The 21,536-nt window shown below is 43.5% G+C and overlaps 1 protein-coding gene across 2 annotated transcripts in view; it reads right to left on the reverse strand.

Moving 5' to 3' along the window:
• Positions 1–16,668, reverse strand: part of FHL2 (four and a half LIM domains 2) — a 79,846-nt gene extending 63,178 nt beyond the window's left edge. Inside the window, exon 1 of one of the 2 annotated variants that reach the window (XM_008980215.5) lies at positions 16,554–16,668. The gene's annotated coding sequence lies outside the window, so the exon portion shown is untranslated. Of the gene's footprint in view, positions 1–4,706; positions 4,921–16,553 lie in introns of those variants that run through there. The other variant, XM_054244665.2, reaches the window with a different exon arrangement.
• Between the last annotated feature and the right edge of the window lie 4,868 nt (positions 16,669–21,536).

The following is a 21,536-nucleotide window of genomic DNA, read 5'->3' on the forward strand; positions in this document are numbered from 1 at the left end:
GTAATTAACAGGCCCCAGCTAAGGAAAAGAAGAAGGTATAGAAAAAGTTTTATTTTCCTCCCCTACACCACATAATCTAGTACGACCAAACATGCATAGTCACTGAGAGGAAGTGTCCAGTTGAGGGTGGGAGGGGATTCACTGACCAAGGTTTCAAGAGGAGAATTGACTGCTTGTATTCAGTTCTTCATTTGCTCAAAGATAAGCCAGCCAATGCCCCTTGTGTTAGTCCACTAGAGTTGTTATCACAAAGTACCACAGACTAGATGGCTTAAACAACAGAAATTTATTGTCTCCCAGTTTTGAGAGCTGGAAGTCCAAGATCAAGGTGTCAGCAGGTTGGTCCCTTCTGAGGGCTGTGAGGGAGCATTTGTTCTGTTCCTCTCCCTAGCTTCTGGTGGTTTGCTGGCAATCTTTGGCATCCCTTGGCTTGTAGACTCACTTCTCTGATCTCTGTCTTCAAGTGGACATGGTATCTCCCTATGTGTGCATCTGCCCAAATGTCTCCCTAATATTCCCTTTTAAAAGGACACTACTCATATTGGATTAGGGCTACCCTAATGACCGCCTCTTAACTAATTCTCTGTAACAACCCCATTTCCAAATAAAGCCACAGAGTTACTGGGAGTTAGGGCTTCATCATGTAAATTTGGGGGAGAGACACTCAACCCATGATGCCTTCACTAATAATAGTAGCAAATTATTCATAACTAATAGTAACATGAGGAAGAATCTAACAGATGTGGGGCAGGGAGAGGGATGGCCGAGGAGGAACTAATGCAGATATCCCTAGCCTTTTTGGCACCAGGGACCCGTTTCATGGAAGACAATTCTTCCATGATTTGGGAGGTGGGAGGCAGAGGATTTCAGGATGAAACCATTCCTACTCAGATCATCGGGCATTAGATTCTCACAAGGAGCATGCACCCTTGACTGCTGACATGTTCAGTTCACAATAGGGTTCATGCTCCAATAAGTATCTAATGCCTCCGCTGATCTGACAGGAGGCGGAGCTCAGGGGGTAATACTTGCTTGCCTGCCACTCATCTCCTGTTGTGTGGCTGGGTTCCTAACAGCCCACAGACCAGTGCCGGTTCATGGCCTGGGGACTGGGGACCCCTGAACTAATGGGGCAAAGTTTAGGAGAAAAGGGGGCTCTATCCACAGCATAAGAATGGGGCACCGGGGATGTACAGAGCCGGTGGTAGCCCAGTGTCCCTGCATCCCTGTTCTATACTGGATCAGACTCATGAGACACATCCAGATTATGATCAGACTCCATGTGGTCCAGGCCTCCCTTGATAAAGAATTTATCCAATGGGAAGGAAGTGAACTGTTCCCAGTCCCATCGTCACTGGCTTGTCACTGGCTTGTCTCTGGCTGTTAAGGACAGCCAGTTGCATATAGCATGCCTGGCACAGAGTCCTCACAATTTGATTTGGTGCCAGTGATCTGGGGCTCTGTGGCAATGTTCTGCCCTGCTTGAGGTTACAGGCCAGGGTTCAAAGACCAGCAATCCAAAAGCCTGGTCACTGGAGTGCGGATGTTGGGTGGAGCATTCACAAGCACTCTACAGAAGGGGTACAGTGTCGGAGGTAAGACCATAAGCTCAACTCTCCTGATCGAAAAGACAAACAGTATTCACCAAGGCAAATGCTATCTCGAGGACAAATGCTATCAGGATGATGAAAACCAATTTTCTGTCCATTTTTTTTTGTTTGTTCTGACAGATATGACAGATTTCTGGCAATAAAATGCTCCAGATGAAAGAAATCAAAATTAAATACTGTCTACAGTTTAACACTGCCACTAAATTCCATCTTTAGGTTGATTTTAGTGTCCTCCTTATCAGTTGACTGCTTGATTGAGAAAATGATTGTCTGGATCAGTTACGCAATAGGTTGCATTGGCCAAGAGGTATCCTAGCCTCATGACACTAATACTGTAACTGTCAAATTGAGGTACTTCTGTGATGCAGAGGACACAGTTCCATGCATGAGCTTGCAATGCACAGTCTCTACCACCAGGGACTCAACATTCTAGGATTTAGTTTTCCATATTTGTTTCTTTGATTTAATGGAAAAGATATTTCTATTTCCTCACCATGCTTTTTTTGGACAGAATCTTGCTCTGTCACCAGGATGGAGTGCAGTGACGCAATCTTGGCTCACCGCAACCTCCAACTCCTTGGGTCTCCTGCCTCAGCTTCCCAAGTAGCTGGGATTATAGGTATGTGATACCATGCCCAGCTAATTTTTGTGTTTTTAGTAGAGATGGAGTTTCACCATGTTGGCCAGGATGGCTTCGATCTCCTGACCTCGTGATCCTCCCACCTTGGCCTCCCAAAGTGCTGAGATTACAGGTATGAGCCACTGCACCTGGCCCCACCATGCTATTTCTATATTGAGACCAGAGTTCATTGGTACATCTTTTTGTTCCCATCAGTTTTTTACCCCTCTTGGGGTCCTGTTCTATGCATTAGCAGTGTAGCTCAGGGAAGTTGCCCCAGGAAAGAGTCACAGTGGAAAGCAGTTCTTCCCCACATGCATGCGAGTCCTCCAGCACCATGCATGCCCAGCAGTGATAGTGGCCACGCTGAGGACCAGAAAGGAAAAGCCATAGTAAGAAACAGCTGTTTGGCTTGAAAATATGCTGGTTTGCTTACGTTTGTAACTTGTTTGCTTTTTCGCTTAGGTTTTCGAGATGTTGGTGCCATTGGTGAGAATGGCAAGGACTCCTATGCCCTGTGAACCATAACCAGCTCCTGGCATTCCCAAGTTGGTGGCAAGATGCATATGGAGGTGCATGTCACATGCATGGGGATTGCCAGGACCCCACGTGGATGGATCCTTGGTGCTTTTCATATAAGGCAAAACTACTTAGGAAGCAAAATTGTGATGGGAATAATGGGTCACATACAAGAAAAATTTTTTTTTTAGATTTATAGTTTCCTCTTGGTTCGATTTAATTTTTCATTACAGGATTATAGCTCTAGATGAGACATGATCTACAAACCAAACCACAAGCCACTTAGAGACATCAGGACAATGAAAATTAATTTTCTGCCAATTTTTTGTTGTTGTTGTTTTGACAGATGTGACTTATCGCTGGCAAAAAAAAATGCTCCAGACGAAAGAAATCAAAATTATACACTGTCTGCAGTTTAATATTGCCACCAAATTGCATCTTTAGATTGTTGTTTTTTTTTTTAATCCTCTTAATTTTGTCACTTGACTGCTTGATTGAGAAAATAATTGTCTGGATTAGTTGTACTGTAGGATGCATTAGCCAAGATACCAAAATCATGGACTATTTTTCATTCTGACAGTACCAATAGACACTGTACCTCTCAGATAAGTAGGAAACCAGAGTGTAGGCTTCAGTCAGTAATGTCAGAACACTAATTTTTCTCACTTGCTTCCTGCCTTTTCCTGCTCAGATGGCATGGGAACCCATCACAGTTCTCTCACAGTGGAGAGCAAGCTGAGGATGCTTGGTTTGCTCAGGCAGTGGTGTCAAGCGCCAGGTCCCTGAGGCAGCTCTTCCCTTCCTCTCTCTGATGTTTGCCCCAGAGGAATGAGGATTCTTCTGGATTTTAGTATGGAATGGAAGTTGTCAGTGATAGCCACATCTTAGAAAATGCCAACAGAGCCAGGTGCGGTGGCTCACGCCTGTAATCCCAGAACTTTGGGAGGCTGAGGCAGGCTGATCACGAGATCAGGGATTTGAGACCAGCCTGGCCAACATGTTGAAACCCCGTCTCTACTTAAAAATAAGAAAAGTAGCTGGGTGTGGTCGTGTGCACGCCTCATCTCAGCCACTTGGGAGGCTGAGGCAGGAGAATTGCTTTAACCCAGGAGGCGGAGGTTGTGGTGCTGAGAGCGGGCCATTGCACTCCAGCCTGGATGACAGAGCAAGACTCTGTAAAAAGAAAAGGAAAAAGCCGACAGAGCAATAACGTTTCCAAAAAAGGCAAGATGCAGCTTTTAGAATGATTGGAAATTACAGTTGAATTTTGAATTATTTGCAAGCCACTTGAAGCTTTCAAAAACCAATATCATCAATTTAAACAATAGCCCTTACTGGTATAATTATCTGCATTTTGCAGGAGCAGAGATTGAGGTACAAAGAGAGGATACACAATACTTGCCTGAGGGTCCCATGAAGCTTCTGACAATATCGGGGGACATACTGATACTCCTAACAGTATTTTTAGCTATTCAGTGGAAAACAATGGCATCACTTATTTAAGATCACAGTCACTAGGGAATCCACCATATTTCTATAATAGGAAGAATGTTTATCTCTGTGTCTTGTCCTTCTGGTTAAAAGGTATTTGCTTCCTCTTTGGCAATGTAATGACCACACTATGTCATCATGGGGGCTGTCTTTTTATCTTGGATGCAAGATTTTACCCTGTGCATTTGTCAAACTGCTCTTAGCTCTTGGAAAAACAGGTTCTCTGCTCCCATGAGGAAGCGAGAAGAAAAGAATTTTCCAGCTTTCTAAAAGGCAATGTGCATTCTGTCTTAGCCACTTCCCATCACCCCCAGCACCATCAGGAAAAGTCAGCATTCATTTTTGATGTCTAAAAGTAATTGCATCTAAGTTACCTTAACCAGACTCCATAATTCAAGTCAACAGTAACCAAAAGCAGAATGAAGAACACATGGTAAAGAGTGGAAACAGCACGTCTCTTAAAATACCTTTGCAGTTTGCTTTTATCTCTCCTTCCAGACATCCTGCCTAGGGTCGCGGTCTTCTGCTCTGCACCAGGGTCCCCCTCCTCCCTTCCCTGAGCCAGCAGTCCTGGAAGGCAGCCTTTGATGTGAGGGCTCCCCGCTCCTGCATCTACCTTCTGCAACATTACAGGAAAAGGCTGGAAGCCCCTGCGTTGCTGCAGAGATCCTGAAACAATGCAGAAGTGGGGCCAGGCACTCAGTCAGGGATATTTCCACTTATTTCGTGGCACAGAAGGGAGGTGCATGAGAACACACGCACTCCCACACTTAGGCACAAATAGAGCTGGGGTGCAGATGCTACCGAGGAGGTGTGGGGTTGCTGAGAATTAGTCGAGTTGCTTTGGAGCTTCTCAGAGATCTCTCCTCACATGGCCTGATCGGTCTTTTGTGAATGGTGCGAGGTTTTGGCTGTTTCTTTCTTTTCCTTTTTTGATAAAGATTTATGTTTATAGAACTGATCACCTAGGAAGGCATTTCATTGGCTCTAGCCTAAAGGATCAAACTAAGCCATCTGCAGCGAATGGAGGATGACTGAGAGGGGTGCCTGGGAGTGAGAGAGCTGTCTTTGGCACTGTAAGAATCCAGGAAAGGAAAAAGAAAAGCAGCAAAGATGGTTGTTTATAGCAGAGGACTGCAAACTTTGGTGGCAGCCCACACCAGGAAGTGCATTTTTACATCACAACCACTTCAAAGACCCTCATATTTAGTGCTACAAAAATATACTGTCATAAAAAAATTCTGGAATTTCTTACTATGTGAAAAGCATTCTATTCCTTTTCATTCTATTTTTTCCTACACTAGTTTATTTCATTTTGTTGTTAAAAATATACTGACCTCAATCCAATGAACTGATTTCATAACCCATAACATGCACTATGAAACTGCCCCTGAGCTTGAAACACTTTTGTTTCAGTGACAAGAGAGAGTGTCTTGTAAACTTGCAGAGAGGATGGCAGAAAAGTACCCCAATTTAGAACAATGTCACGAAAGAAAAACAAACTCCGGGGGTTGGGGGTGGAGGTGCAACTCTCAAATGTCAATAGTCAATAGGAGAAATGTGTCCCTGACTTTCAAACCGAGGCCCTTGTGAGGGAGTTACTTTGTTGATCTGCCTTCTAAGAAGTTGTACTTTGGCATTTCTTGTCTATCATGTGAAAGGAATAAGAGTGTTTGAGGTTGCAGGCAAGCATTTAGATGTTGAATAATCCCTCTAAACCATTATGCTTACAGCTAAGGCAGCTTCACAAGGGCCTGGGTGCCTGGGTGTGAGGCTTTGGACCCTGAGAACTTGCCGTTACACCTGTGGATCTGATATACCTATTAAAAGAGCTCTCAAAAGCACCTCAGTTTGGACCATAAATTCAAAGGTTACTGTAAGTATGAATAGCTGAGGAAAGTGTATCTAGAGTAGGCAATCTACTTTATTCTTACTGCTTTGTCACATAAACACACAGCCCACGTGAATTCACCTCTGATTTCTAACACCATGTTGCTCACATTCAGGAAAGGATCAAAATAATGCAACTGGATACCAAGTCACCCTGTCCCCAGAACTCACGGTTGTAACAGGTCCCAGGCGGCTAGAAGGCTGTTTAGGGTGTCCCCTACTCCTTCCCACCTGAAGGAATAAAGGCCCTTTTAGAGTCCAGCCCTTGAGGCCCTGAACCATCCCTGACTGGGTGGAGGTTTGTGTATATGTATAGGGGTGGCCTGTGCCATTCCCAGGCAGAGTAGAGGTCTGGACATAGTTGAGCTGACACAGCTTTGGGAGCCAGGGGCTTCCCGAGCTGTGAACACCCCATCTTCCCCAAACTGCAGCTCATCTCCAGCTTCTACTTTCCCTGCAACCCCACTTCTTTTGTACCAAATAAGGCTCGTGTCCTGTTGGCTTGCCCCCTCCCTGATGGAGCAGAGCTGGCTTGTTTGCTGGGCCTCGGAACCACATTTGGGATCTTTCCAGCCCTGACAGGTTAGGCTCCTCAAGGGCCGCCAGCCTGACTTGGAGCCCACCCAGTGCCCCCTCCTGTGGGCAGGTCCACCCATGGCTGCCACATGACCACACTTGTCCTATCCCTTGGCTCCGTATGTGTCAGCTTGTTCGCCACCTTGCTGGGCTGGTTCCTGGAGCTTCTGTCTGTTGTGACCTGGGTCACCACCCTCTCCCTGGTCACCTGTGTGACCGGACCTTGTATCCTTCACTGGAGCATCCTGAGCTAGGTTGCCCCAGCTTTTCCTCACCTGCTCCTCTTTCTGTGGGGATCCTGCTTCCAGGTCTGCCCTTGGTGGCTGCTCTACACTCTGCACAGACACCCTGTTGGACAAGAGGGATGTCATGGCCTGTCCCCACACTGGGCTTTCATTTCCACTTTGTAACCTACTTCTACTGAACATCTGTGGTTGCTTAAGAGTCAAATAATATATTTTGAGATGAGGTGAAATGGATTGTTTTAAACTCTACCTTGATGAGATAAAACAATATTGAAAGTTACCCGTGAGACTTTGGCATCCTATACTGCCGAGGAGAAGAACAGAAGGGGATGACCTGTCTTGTTCAACGTGGCATGCAAAACCTGACTCTGGGATCCAGAGCTTACCATACTCCCTCCACTGCCACAAGGGAGGGAAAAGCACTTCATAAACACCAAAGACTTTACTGCACAATGCGATGGTCAAGAAATAGGCTGGGATTCAAATCACAGCTCTGCCTCTTAGTAATTGGTAGCAAAATGATGGTCTCCCAAAATATGCACGTCTGAATTCCTGGACCCATGAATGTGACACCTTACGTGACAAGAGGAGCTTTGCAAATGTGATTAAGGGTCATGAGATAGGGAGATTATTCTACATTATCTGGGCAGCCTCCAATGTAATCACCAGCATCCTTATATTTGAAAGATGGAGTCAGGAGCAGCAGAGTGAAAGAGAAATGTGAAGATGCTGTGCTCTGGACTTTGAAGATGGAAGGCCACGAGCCTAGGAATATAGGCATTTTCCAGAAGCTGGGAAAGGTGGGGAAACGTTTCTTCCCTAGAGCCTCCAGAATGCAGCCGTGCTGATACCTTGATTCTGGCCAAGTGAGATCTGTTTCAGATTTCTGACCTCCAAAAATGTAAGTTAGTAAATTTGTGTTGCTTTAAGACAGTAAGTTTATGGCAATTTGCTACGGCAGCCATAGGAAACTAGTAAAGCAATTATAGCTCCTTAGTTCAGATACTTTTTTGGATTTGTTTCCTCATCTGCAACCTAGGAATTGTAATTGTCCCTATACAGGGTGGCTGCTGTGAAGACGGGACAGTGCAATGCAAGTCAAGCACACGATGTACTTTCTGCCACACAGCGTGGGCTCAGTTGATGGTAGCCATGGTTATTAGTGCCTCCTTGAATCCCTACAAGTGACTGACAAGGTTACTATATTATTCCTATTTTACATATATGGTTCTGGGAAGTTAACATCTTTCCCGTGGCCAGTGTGAGTGGCAGAACTAGGACCTTGCGCCCTGGCAGCCTGACTCATCAACTCCCACCCCCCTTCCTCTGTGACCAGTGATAGGCATTGTTGGGGCTCAGCAAACAACACCGCAAAGTGTGGCACTGTGGCTTGCTGAGTGCTTTGAACCGAAGCACACTGGAAAGGCCTCTGAAGCAAAGTCTCTCTCTGATCTTCTCCTGTCCTCCTTCTGTTTTGTTTCCTCCCTTAAGGCAGGTCAGAGAAACCAGAACCACTCTTTCCCCAAAATAAAACTGAGAATTAGGCCAGGTGCGGTGGCTCATGCCTGTAATCCCAGTACTTTGGTAGGCTAAGGTAGGTGGATCACCTGAGGTCAGGAGGTTGAGGCCAGCCTGGCCAACATGGTGAAACCCCATCTCTACTAAAAATACAAAAAATTAGCTGGGCACGGTGGCACATGCTTGTAGTCCCAGCTACTCGGAAGGCTGAGGCGGAGAATTGCTTGAACTCAGAAGGTGGAGGTTGCAGTGAGTCAACTTTGCGCCTTTGCACTCCATCCTGGGCAACAAGAGTGAAACTTGTTTTTAAAAAAACCCCTAGAAATATTACTCTAAGCTTTCCCCTGCCTTTTTGTGTAGGAGTTGGCCATAAAGAAATTCCCGGACCTACCTTGTCTGAAAGGAGATCCTAAGACCTCATTCCAGAGAGGTCCTGCCCTCTTGTCTGGGAGGAAAGACTGCCCCTTAGAGAAGCCAATTTGAAGGAGAGCAGAGAGGCCTCAGTCTGTTACCATTAGGCCATACCCATCATGTCCAATCACATTTTTACACAACTATACACTCTTCATCGAATCTAACCATAAAATGACCAGTTTTCTATTGGATCTGTGGGTCTTCATTTCTGCAGCCTCCCATGTCATGAAATAAATTAGTTCGCTTTTCTCTTGTTAATCTAGATTTTGTAATAAGAACGCCAGCCATGACCCTTATGATGGGGAGAAAGAGTTTTGTACCATTCTGATCTGACTCTACAATATGATTTACAGTCAAAAACTTTCTAAGATCTCAAATTAAATGTATAAAAATAGATTATTCACACCTTCCTCCTTCAAGAGACATTTATCAAGTACCTAGTAGGCAGCACTCACTGTTGTAGGTATTGGGGATATCTCGTTGAACAAAACAGAGCCTCTGCATTTGTTGGAGTTCACATTTTGTTGGAGGAGAGATAAACATATATAGGTATGCAAGTGTGTATATGTGTGAGATGGCAAGTAAATCAGCGTTAAAGAGCTAGACATTGATAAGGAGTGTCATTTTAGATGAAGTATTTAGGGGTAGCTCTCAGACTGGGCATGAATGAAGGAAGGAGGAAGGCGTATGATTGTCTTAGGGAAGAGTCTGGCAGAGATGCCAGCAATTATGAAGGCCCTGGGGCAGGGCAGAACTTGGCATAACTGGATCAGGGCAGTGTGGCTGGATCCCCTCTAGATGGACAGGGAAAGATGGAAGAGATGAGACCCCAGATTCCTGGGGTCCGGATCATGTAGGGCTCTGTCAACTATGGTTAGAGTTAGGATTTTATTTCGACTTGGGAAGCTATTGGAAAATTTTTGGGAAAGGAGACACACTAATTTAAGTTACAAATGTGATCGCAAATTTTAAACAGAGGCCTGCAGTTAAATTGAGCTCACATTGGCCTCTGGGGTTGCTTGGCTGCTCCTGCCCGAGGCTGATGGAGGTTTGCTGACACTTCCCAGGAAAGAGTGAAGCACAGCAGACAAAAGTAGAAGCAGCTCAGGGCAGCGTGCCAAGATCCTGCCAGAGCTCATCAGCAGCCAGGGTGGAGGATATTCTGCCACAGCTGCTGCCACTGCAACTGAAGGGTTTATCAATGCTTCTACCCAACTTTCATGATTTAAACAAAGTTGAACTTGCCACTATGCATTTCCAAACTGTCTGACTTGTGGAGAGCCCTGCCCTAATTAGAAGGTTCTTATCCCGCTCTTCCTTGCTGTCTGCAGAGCTTTTCTTCCTGAGAGTGTTTGTAGACATGGAACTGTGGGTGTGCAGATTCCTCCCCTCACTTGGATGATCACCCATACTGATTAATTTGAATGCCAACACATTTGCACCTGCTCATAGGTTTTTACATTTTCAGTTTGCAGGAGTAGAGAGACAGGGACCTAAAAGGAGTTTGTCTCATGCACTTTCCAGATCTCAGCTTTATGTCTTACACATGCTATTATTTTTTCACTGAACCTAACTGGTCTGAATGTCTTGTTTGACCTCTGTCTTTTGATTTTGCTATTGGAAGAGCACAACATTTGGCCACTGGTCCTTTATTCGATGTAAATAAAGTTGAAGTAAAGAGACTATTCTCTCTCACCTGCTTTTTTGGTTCCTAAAGTTATTTAAAGAGAGCAAAATATTACTGTTTCCTAGTGAGTTAATTAAAAGATTCAGAAGAAAATTGGACATCTTTTCAAAAAGAATTTTATAGAGTTTAGACTCCTTTAGCATTTCCCTCCTCTTCTCTTCCCCCAACACACACAGACTCATAGAGACACACACAGACACATGCAGAGACATAAATACACAAACAGAGACACGTATGCACATAGACACAACCACAAAGACTGATACATTAGTAAATGGAAGATTCCAAATCAGAAAATCTACTCCTTAAGTAGATTATCATCAAATGTTAGTACTTATTACATCCAAAATATTCCATTTAAAAACCACGTCCTTGTGCTATGTATCCAAAGGTAGGGAGTAAATATGAAATCTGGTTCCCGGGCAGGATTGCAGAAGGGAAAAGTACTAGGCAAGGAGAAAACCTTACAGCTCCGTCCTTTGGATTTCAACACTCCTAGAGCTCAACTGAATTGCACACAACAGTTTGGTTCAGCAAGTATCTATTAGGCAGCTGTACACTGTGTGCCAGTTACAGCGCTAGCTCTCAGGGCTTAAGTAGCGTGATGAATACCCTTCCCAGCCTCTTGAGAAGGTGCTGGAACTAAAGGGAGAATTAAAAATGAAAAATAAAAATAAGTTCAAAGTCCTCATTCTTCTTCTTCTTTTTTTTTTTTTTTTTTTTTTTTGAGACAGAGTCTCTCTCTGTCACCCAAGTTGGAGTGCAGTGGCATGATCTTGGCTCACTACAACCTCTGCCTCTCCAGTTTAAGTAATTCTCCTGCCTCAGCCTCCCAGGTAACTGGAATTATAGGCACATGCCATCACACCCAGCTAATTTTTGTATTTTTTAGTAGAGATGAGGTTTCCCCATGTTGGCCAGGCTGGTCTTAAACACCTGACCTCAGGTGATTCACCCACCTTGGCCTCCCAAAGTGCTGGGATGACAGGCGTGAGCCACCGTGCCTGGCTTCATTTCTAAGATGAGGTCCTTTCTCCATTGTGGGGGCTTTTCCAAGTTTCTAGTGGGATTAATGTGAAGCTGGTATTGCACTGCCTGTGTTCAAATTCAGCTTCCCCTGTACTGCCTCTGTGCCCCTTTGCTTCTCAGTGCCTTGGCGTCCTCATCTATAAACAAGGAAACTGTTAGCATTCCTTGTAGAGCCACCCACCCTACACATCCTGAGAGAGAAAGAGAGAGAGAGAGAAAGAGAGAGAGAGAGTGTGTGTGTGTGTGTGTGTAGCACTCACAACACTGCTGCACACGCCATGAGCACTTGAACACCAACAACTATTATCTCTCTAATTCAGAGCTTCATTTTATTTTAAATCTGGAATCCAAATTAGTCTTATTCCAGATACTTTATGAAAACGTTTTTCTTTATTCCCGCTTTATTTTGGGGAGCCAAGAGACTTCCTTATTTCATCTTACAAAATGTTGGGTTTTAGAAATATCCCAAAGAGAACAAAGAGAAGCGAGGCAGCTCTTGTCCTTAAGTCATTACCTAGCCCTCAACACATTTAGCATGTTTTCTGGTACCTTGGAAGAAATCTTATCACTTTCCATCTCCGTATTGTTCACATTCCTTCCCACCTGTAATGTTCTCAGCCTCTGCTAATTCCTCCTTTCATCCAGGTGCCATGCCCCTTGCTCTGTAAACTTTATCCCAAGTATTCAAAAACATCCATAGATTTTTGCCCTCAATGCCTGCAGCATTCATTTATATCATTCAAACCATGCTGCCCATTGCATATGGCAAGAGGGTTGCTCTTTTGCCATTCAAGTCTAAAGCCAACTGGATTGGAACGTACTGGAAAGAAAGACAAAGGCCAGGTGTGGAGGCTCATGCCTGTAATCCCAACACTTTGGGAGGCCAAGGTGAGCAGATCACCTGAGGTCAGGAATTCAAGACCAGCCTGGCCCACATGGTGAAACCCCATCTCTACTAAAAATACAAAAATTAGCTGGGTGTGGTGGTAAGTGCCTGTAATCCCAGCTACTCGGGAGGCTGAGGCACAAGAATTGCTTGAACCTGGAAGATGGAGGTTGCCATGAGCCGGATTGCACCACTGCACTCCAGTCTGGGCAACAGAGTGAGATTCCATCTCAAAACAAACAAACAAACAAAAAATCCCAATAACGACAAAAAGACATTATCTTTAACTTGGTTGCACCCTCAGCAATGAATAGCACAGTTCTAAGCTTCAGTTTCCTTCTCCAAAAATAGGAGTAACGATAAAATTAATAGTAACACTTGCCTATAGGGCTGTTGTGTTAAATGAGCTAAAACATAGTTCCTGGATATAATGGTCATTCAATAAATTTTAACTCTTTTTTTTTAGTTGGGGTCTTGTTTTCTTGCCCAGGCTGTTTTCTAACTCCTGGGCTCAAGCAATTGTCTCCCTTCAGCCTCCCAAACTAGCCATTATTCTTAATAGGCTAAATCATTCTGGTTGGTTATTTACAATTTTTATAATTGGTGGTAATAATTAGAGTGTTTTACGTTTGCATAGAATTTTGCATTACTAAAACTTTTATAATCAGTTTTAGTGTAGAACATTTAGTAAACTATTTAATATGTAGAGAAAAATATAAAATTACTACTAATCATATCCTTCAGAAATGATTATTTTATATATTTTGGTGTATTTTTTCAGTTCATATATTATGAATATTGCTTTGTATTGAGAGCTTTAAAAATTGAAAGTTCTATGTAAACTTTATTTTTGATGGTTGCCTATATTCCATACTATGGCTATATTATATTTTATTTAACCATACTCCACTTTTGAGCCATTGCACTGTTTATTGGTTTTAGTTATTACATATTACATATATACACACACACACACACACACACACACACACACACAATGTTTTTATGTAACCCATTGTGTCTTCATCTTAACCATTTCATCTTCTTATAAAGGATACGACTTGAAGTAGAATATTCAAATAATGTCATTTTCTATTTTGTGTTCATATGAAACCATGGGCTAATATTTTGAAATTAGTTTAGATTTAGCTGCACAGAACCAAGCCCAGGGAAAAAGCACTATGATGGCTTTTACTTAATATGAAAATAGATGGTTGCCACAGACGCTTCAGATACCATCTAGACATGCTTATTCTTTAAAGACCAGAATAACAGCACTTTGGCAGGCAGAGGCAGGCGGACCACCTGGAGTCAGGAGTTCGTGATCAGCCTGGCCAACATGGCAAAACACTGTCTCTGCTAAAACTATGAAAATTAGCAGGGTGTGGTGGTACATGCCTGTAGTTCCAGCTACTTGGGAGGCTGAGGCAGGAGAATCACTTAAACCCGGGAGGCAGAGGTTGCAGTGAGCTGAGATTGTGCCACTGCACTCCAGTCTGGGTGACAGAGCAAGACTCTGTCTCGGAAAAAAAAAAAAGTCATAAAATAATAATAAAAGAGCAGAATGAAATTCTTGCACTTTCCTCTTAATACCTAATTGTATGCTCCCCCTTAATAAAACACATCAAGTATGTTTTATGAATTGTTGGCTTCAGATGGTTTTAGTTCAGCTTAATTTTTCAGCATTGCTCTTTAACCGCAACAAAAGTCCTGTGTTAAAATGAATTTTTATTCCTCTTTTCCCTATCTAAAATGTATCCATTAAATTCAAATAAAATCCCAAATTGTAACACATTAAATTACTCAGCACTTATGTTGGTTCTTTTCTGTTTTTCATCCATATTTTAGTGTATTAGAGACTAAGTGAGGAGGTGCTGATAAATCAATGGAATAAAAAAAAATCAGTAAACCAGATTTGTAAGGCATGGGGGGGCATGTAGATCAAGGCACAAGATGGTTGAATTTTTCATGATTCGAAAGGGACCAGTACTAGTGTAGAAATCAATTACCAGATCATACTTTGAACTGATGTTATATCGCTATATTCTAACAAAATATCTTATCTAAATCTTTATGCCCTTTGACTCTTCATCCATCCAACTATTATGAATATTTTAATATATTGACTAACCAAAATGGGTCATAACGATATATAGAGATAACCAATTTTCAAGGAATTAGATTTTGAAACAGCTGTAAGAGGCATTGACCATAAATTGGACAGAAAGCAGATTACCAAGTAATTTGATTGATGTATATATGTTTCTGTTAATTATAATTTACAGTTTCCCAAATAACTTAATGTTTTTGGATTCACCTTAAAATATCTCATAGTGGGATTAAAAAAAAAATCTATGAAGTGAATGGTTTACGTCTTTCAGTCAAAGATACCTTAGAATCAATAAATAATTAAAATCAACAATAAATTGCAAGAATAGTTATCTTTTGAGTAATAAGAGTATATATAATTTTCCATTTTCTTCTTGTTGCTGGTCTGTATTTTTTATAGTAAACGTAGATTATTTGTAGAGTAAAAAAAGAAAATGTAAGCACTCAATATAATTTTAACTCATTCTTTGGTGGAGAGAGAATGAATTAAAATCAGTCTCTGGGCCATGTATTGTAAATATGAAATATTTTAGAGATCAGTGGAAAGTGTGTCCATCCCTGTGCTTCAGGTCATGGGAATGCAGTGAGAGGCATGGCTTGGCCTAGCCTCGGGGATCTGAAATCAATGGAGAACTCTGGAAGCTCTAAATAGAACAATGAGACTTAAAAGTAAGAAATGTTCTAAAAGACAGGTGATGGGTGAGCAGTCTGGGAACCCTGTGTTGGAAAATATGCAACTTTTCATGGAAGTTATATTTTAAAATATTTTTAATATAAGAAAAAGCCTCCAAAATGTAATCATTTGAGTCGATTAGTCAGCTACTCAATTAAATATAAAAACTTGGGTCAGAATGATCTCAACATATAATAAACCTTATTCCAGCCCATCCTGGATACCCCAAAACCCTGATTTGATCATTACACATTCTGTGTATGTACTGAACTACTCACATGTACCCCATACATATGTAAATTCTATTCATGTATCAATAAAATTGTAAAAGCCTAGCAATAAAATAAAATTCAAATAATATTCTTCAAGAAACAAATAAAACAATGAAAATAAACTTACATACAGCAAATATGAGCTACAACAGCGTTAACCTGTAATGCAGGTATTTATTAACACTCTTCGGACTTCAGAATAATTTAGAAACAAAAACTGGACTGACAACTTTTTCTTTTCTTTTTAGATTAGACTTGATAAAGTGTCTTGCATGGAGTCTGGCTAGAAGATATTTATATAGATGATGTCTATTATCATATATATGTCACCCTATCAGTATTGAGATTATTACACAATTGGCCAGGGCGTTACTCAGGACTGTACATCCTAGAGTTTGCCCTGCTCTGGAAATTGTAAAATATTCATGCATTTCCTTTTTAAAGCATGCAACAGCTCTCTGGACTTTCAAACCATCAGCCACTAAGAGTCATGTTGTATAAACACACTTTCCCAGAGTAATCAGACTCATCAGTAATTTGCCATTTCAGCCCAGGCTTTCCGGAAATTCTGTCAGGGAGAAAAAGTTCAAGTGCACTGTGGTTTTCCCCGTTTCCAATGTTTATAATATTTCTTCTTTTGCTTTCCCCTTAAAAAATGTTTTCTGGTGTTCAAAATGGATTCCCACTGAGTGGAGGCAGGGGCTCAATTTCATTTAAACCTCTCCTCATTCCCAATGAGCAGGGTTCTCTATCTTCAAGCCAAGGACCCTGTATCTTTGGGCAGGGTGGCTTCCGTTCCTGGGCTTTGCCATTGGTAGGAGCCAGCAGCCAGCACCACCTGCATTTCTGCTGGGGTCAGTGAGCTCCCAGTGCCTGAGAGCTTCCTCCCAGGCCTGGGACGCTCCCTGTGCATGGAGCAAGATGCCTACACAACTGCTGTCCAAGCCTGCTGCAGAGTTAGGCTGGGAAGGATGGCAAGGGTAAGAGAAGGGCATGGGGAACCAGTGGTCCTTACCTGCAGTGTCAGGGTTCTGTCTTCTGTCCTCCAGCCCGATGAGCAGGGACAGCAGCCGTGCAGGCAGATGGCCTGGTTAGATGGCCCCAACCTTCTCTGCAGCTGCCAGCCAGCTGTGCTGCCCTTGTCAGTGGTGCTATAAATAAGGTGCATCTGGACATTGGCCAGGCTCAGGAGATAAGAACCCAGTCCCTGATTCCTACATGCCTTTTAAGGCCTCCACATTAAAGGAGCCTCGGCTCCCAGAAGGGAAAGGGCTGCCATGTCCTCATTTGTCCTGCCTGCCTCAAGGTCACCTCAGACCTCACATTTTCCAGCAACCCAAAGGGTAGCTGAAGTGGAAAGGCCACCAGTGCCAGAAAGGGACCTTACTTTGGCAAACAAGAGGTAGAACCTCCAACAGGCTGCCCAGCTGCACTTCTGTCCACCCCTCAGATTAGGTGCCTGGCATGGAGGCCCAGGAGTGGAGGGACACTTCCCCCAGGCCCCACAGCCCCTCTGTGAGCTGGGAAATGTGGATTCCTAGTGCTGCCTTCCGGAAAGAGCTCACTGACCTTCTCTTTGGCTTATGAGTTCATTTGCTTGGGTGAGAGGATGTTAGGGAAGCCCGAACAATAGGCTCAATAAATGGCAGGCATTTGGGAAGCCATGGGTGAAATACATTTGCAGAAATTTCTCTCCCTCCCTTCCTCCCTGCTCATGCATGATTATAAGGGTTTCTCGAGCCACACATTGTTTTCTCTATGAAATTAAAACAGTGAAATTCCCAGAGCCTTTTAAAAGCCATATGCTGGGAGAGGAAAGAAAACTAATTTGGGATATCAACAGCTCCTGATTCTTTTGAAATTTCTTACTTACGAGTATGCTGAAAAGGCACTCGCCCATGGCGAGGGCCAACTTCTTCCGAGGATTATTTGGTGAGAGCTGTCTGCATTACCAAAACAATTCTAGGCCTGCAGATTTATCCTGAGGAAAGAATAGTGTATATGGGCAGAGGACATTTCTTGAAGCTCTTTTTTTTTTTTTTCTCAAAATTAGGAAAAGTTGGAAACAACGTAAATAGCTCAGAAGAGGGGACTGAATAAATGAGAAATAGTATATGGGCTGGGCGAGGTGGATCACACCTGTAATCCCAGCACTTTGGGAAGCCAAGGCCGATGTCAAGACATCGAGACCATCCTGGTCAACATGGTAAAACCCCGTCTCTATGGAAAATACAAAAATTAGCTGGGCATGGTGGCGCATGCCTGTAATCCCAGCTGTTCGGGAGGCTGAGGCAGGAGAATTGCTTGAACCCAGGAGGCAGAGGTTGCAGTGAGCCAAGATTGCGCCATTGCACTCCAGCCTGGGTAACAAGAGCAAAACTCTGTCTCAAAAAAAAAAAGAGAAATAGTGTATGAAGAATCAAAACAGACAAGTCGCAGTGCTTTATGCCTATAATCTCAGCATTTTCAGAGGCCGAGTCAGGAGGATCACTCGAGCCCGGGAGTTCGAAGCTACAGCAAGTTATGATTGCATCAGCGCACTCCAGTCTGGGCAACAGAGCAAGATCCTGTCTCTAAAAGTAAAGTAAAAACAAAGCAAAACATGCTGCAATCTTTAGAAATGTCAAAGGAGAATATTTAATGATATAGGAAAAAAACATATAATATGTTGATAATAAAAAGCAAGTCATGGCTCAAGCCTGTAATCCCAACACTTTGGGAGACTGAGGCGGGTGGGTCACCTACGGTCAGGAATTTGGGACCAGCCTGGCCAACACGGTGAAACCCTGTTCCTACAAAAAATACAAAAAAAATTAGCTGGGCATGGTGGCAGGTGACTGTAATCCCAGCTACTTGGGAAGCTGAGACAGCAGAATTGTTTAACCCCAGGAGGCAGAGGTTGCAGTGAGCCAAGATCGCGGTACTGCACTCCAGCCTGGACGGCAATGGCGATTGTCCTTGAGGGAAAAAGGGTGTATGTATAATATGAAGCTATTACACACAGGTAAGCACCCTTCTCCCCCGTCCCCACACACGAACATCCTGAAAGGATATGCCACAAATATGGAAGGTGGTGATGGCTGGAGGAATGCATATGGCTGATTTATTTCTCCTTTGTCTTATATGCAATCTCTAAATTATTTACAATAATGTTGTCTTCCTTTTATAAGAAAATTAACTTCATCTAAAATCTTAGTTCTGAGAATCAGAAGACAACTTTCTATGTTTCTGCATGAATTAATCTGAGTTTATTTGAAGATTACAGTAGTCCTTGGGGTTTCCTCAGTCTTTGGGAAACCTATGTAAGGCCCGAAGCTTTTTTTCATGCCACCTTCAGTGATCTGATGCAGCTGGGCCTGTCGAATCCTCTAAGTGCCCCTGTCACAACAAAGGCAAGACAAGAGAAAGAGAAAGAAAAGAAAAGAGCACTAAAAAAAACAGAAGGAAAAGAAAAATAAACTTTATGTAATATATGTAATCATAATACATATTCTTATCACGCTGGGTCACTTTTATCTGACCTAACATGGCTCAAGTTATGCTCCGAACAGGACATTAGAAAGGCATTTAGTGGACCTTTTATTTAAAGGAAGTGCGTGTTTTAATGATTACTTTGTTTTTTAAAAATTGTTTTTAACTTAAGTAATGACCTCCCCATCTGACTGTGTGATACAGAGGAATTCTTCTTTTCCTAGAACTCATTTTCAGTGATATGTCTGATGGAAGTGAGGATTCCTCTCCCAACCTGGCTCCTGGGGCACAGAAGGCCTGAAATCCTTTAATTTCCTCTTCTGTCTACGGAGATCAGCATGGGGTTACCTACCCATGAATAGGACCTGGCCTAAGACACAGCATGAGGTAGCTTCAGTGCTTTTGTGTTGGGTCTTATTGCCAGGGGAGACTCTAGACAGACATAGCCCGGGGCAGAGTGTGCAGGCTGAGCCCCATCCTCTGGACTATTAGTTTGAATTTGCCGTGCCAAAGCTCTGCTTGGACCGTCCAAAGTCCCTCTGGAGTAAGTGCTGACTGCCCACACAGACTAGCCAGCTGACCCATGCAGTGAGTCCTGTAGGTGTCCGGGAAGGAGCAGGGACTTCCAGTGTTAGATCAGCCTCTGGAGTAGGGCAGAGTATCTCAAGAGACAATAACATCAGGAAGATATGGCACTGAGAGTCCTAAGGGAGGACCTCCCGTCAAGGAAGCTTGGCTGGAGGACTAGAAATTGGGATGCCCAAATAACAAAGGACTTTTTGAGAGGGTTCCCAGTTTGCAGGGCTCATCTTTGATCTCTAGGAACAGCCCCCCAAAATGAAGGAGAGGAAAAACAGTGAACCTTTCATGAGTTCTTAGCTGGGATGCCCTGGAACACAAGACAGATCAACAGGAGAAAAACCAACAAGCTGAATATTGAATAGTGTGGATACCTTCTATATCCATGGGAGTTACACAGAGAGCTGAGCGTCTCTAGAGTAGATCCAAGAGGGAGTTGAAACTTTGGGCTGAAGTATCATCATTTTCTGAAACAGAGAAAGAACAGTATAGGAAAATCTGTTATGGGCAAGAGGAATGCCCAGGAAAAGCATAGGAAATGAACAAAATGGGTCACGTTAACTTGGCACCTTCTCCACAGAAGCATCTTGAGGGATTCAGTCATCCTTCTCTTCATGGTGCAGGAATGGAGATCTCCTTCATAGATGTGAATTCTCTTGCAAAAGGGTAACTTTTCCAGCACATTTACAGGTGGTGTATTTTGGTCTCCAACAATGGCTTCTGTTGGGACTCAGGAATCAATATTCCTAAATATGGTGCTTTGGCAAATTGACTACTTGGAAGGCCTCAGAAGCAGCCTCAGCAGCAAGCCCCTGTGACCATTTTCTGTCCTCCTATCTCCCACCTCTTTTCCTCCCCTGTGGCTTTCAAAGAAACCAGAATCCTCCTCCCAAAGTGGGTTATAGAAATCAGAACTCTCCCACAAACCCAGCCATAAAACCTGAAAGTATTACTCTAACCTTCTCCTGCCTTTCTGGGCAAGAGCTGGCTGTAAAGCAATTCTCTGCGCTGCCATATCTGAAAGTCGATCATAAGATCTTCATTCCAGAAGGGCCCTGCTCTATAGCTGGGAGGAAGGATTGCCACACAGAGAGGCCAAGAAGAATCTGAGCAGACAGGCCTTGCTGGGTTTTCTCACTCAGCCTATTAGCATTCGAAATTCCCTTTTCATCAAATTTCCCTGGGGCTGTCCATCCCTCATCAAATCTAAGCCCAAATTGTTATAATGGGCAGCTTTCCTTGGGCCTTCTGAGTCTTCATTCTCAAGGTTTCCATGTCACATAAAGCTTTGATGAAATCTTTTTTTTTTTTTTAGACAGGTCTCTTTCTGTCACTCAGGTTGGAGTGCAGTGGGGTGATCATACCTCATGAACTGCTATCTCAAGCTCCTGGGCTCAAGCAATTCCTGCCTTAGCCTCCCGAGTAGCTGGAACCACAGGCATGCACCACCATGCCTGGGTAATTTTTAAATTTTTTTTTTTCATAGAGACAGGGGTCTTGCTATGTTGCCCAGGCTGGCCTCAAACTCCTAGGCTCAAGTGATCCTCTTGTCTCAGCCTCCCAACGTGCTGAGATTATAGATGTGAGCCACTACACCAAGCTCACTATGCATTTCTCTTGTTGGCCTATCTTTTGTTAGAGAAGTGTTGGCTGTGGCCCTACTGAAGGGGAGGAAAGGTATTGGACGTTTCTGCCCCTATGCAGCCCTGGTTGACATTCTTCCTGCTCTACACCGACTCACTCTCACAGTCCTGGGGATGGATGAGATGTGAGGGCGGGTGCCTGCCTGACATTCACTACCCGCAGCAGATGCTGTGGGAAGGAGCCACATCTGCAGGGAGTGCCATGGCCAGGACTTGGGGCTGTGGTCAGGACTGGGCATGCCAAGGAGAGGAACTGCCTGTGAATGTGGCACTTGCCTGTCTTTTATGGGATCATAGAGGAAAGG

This window comes from Callithrix jacchus, chromosome 14 (genome assembly GCF_049354715.1).
Source record: "Callithrix jacchus isolate 240 chromosome 14, calJac240_pri, whole genome shotgun sequence".
Lineage (NCBI taxonomy): Eukaryota > Metazoa > Chordata > Mammalia > Primates > Cebidae > Callithrix > Callithrix jacchus.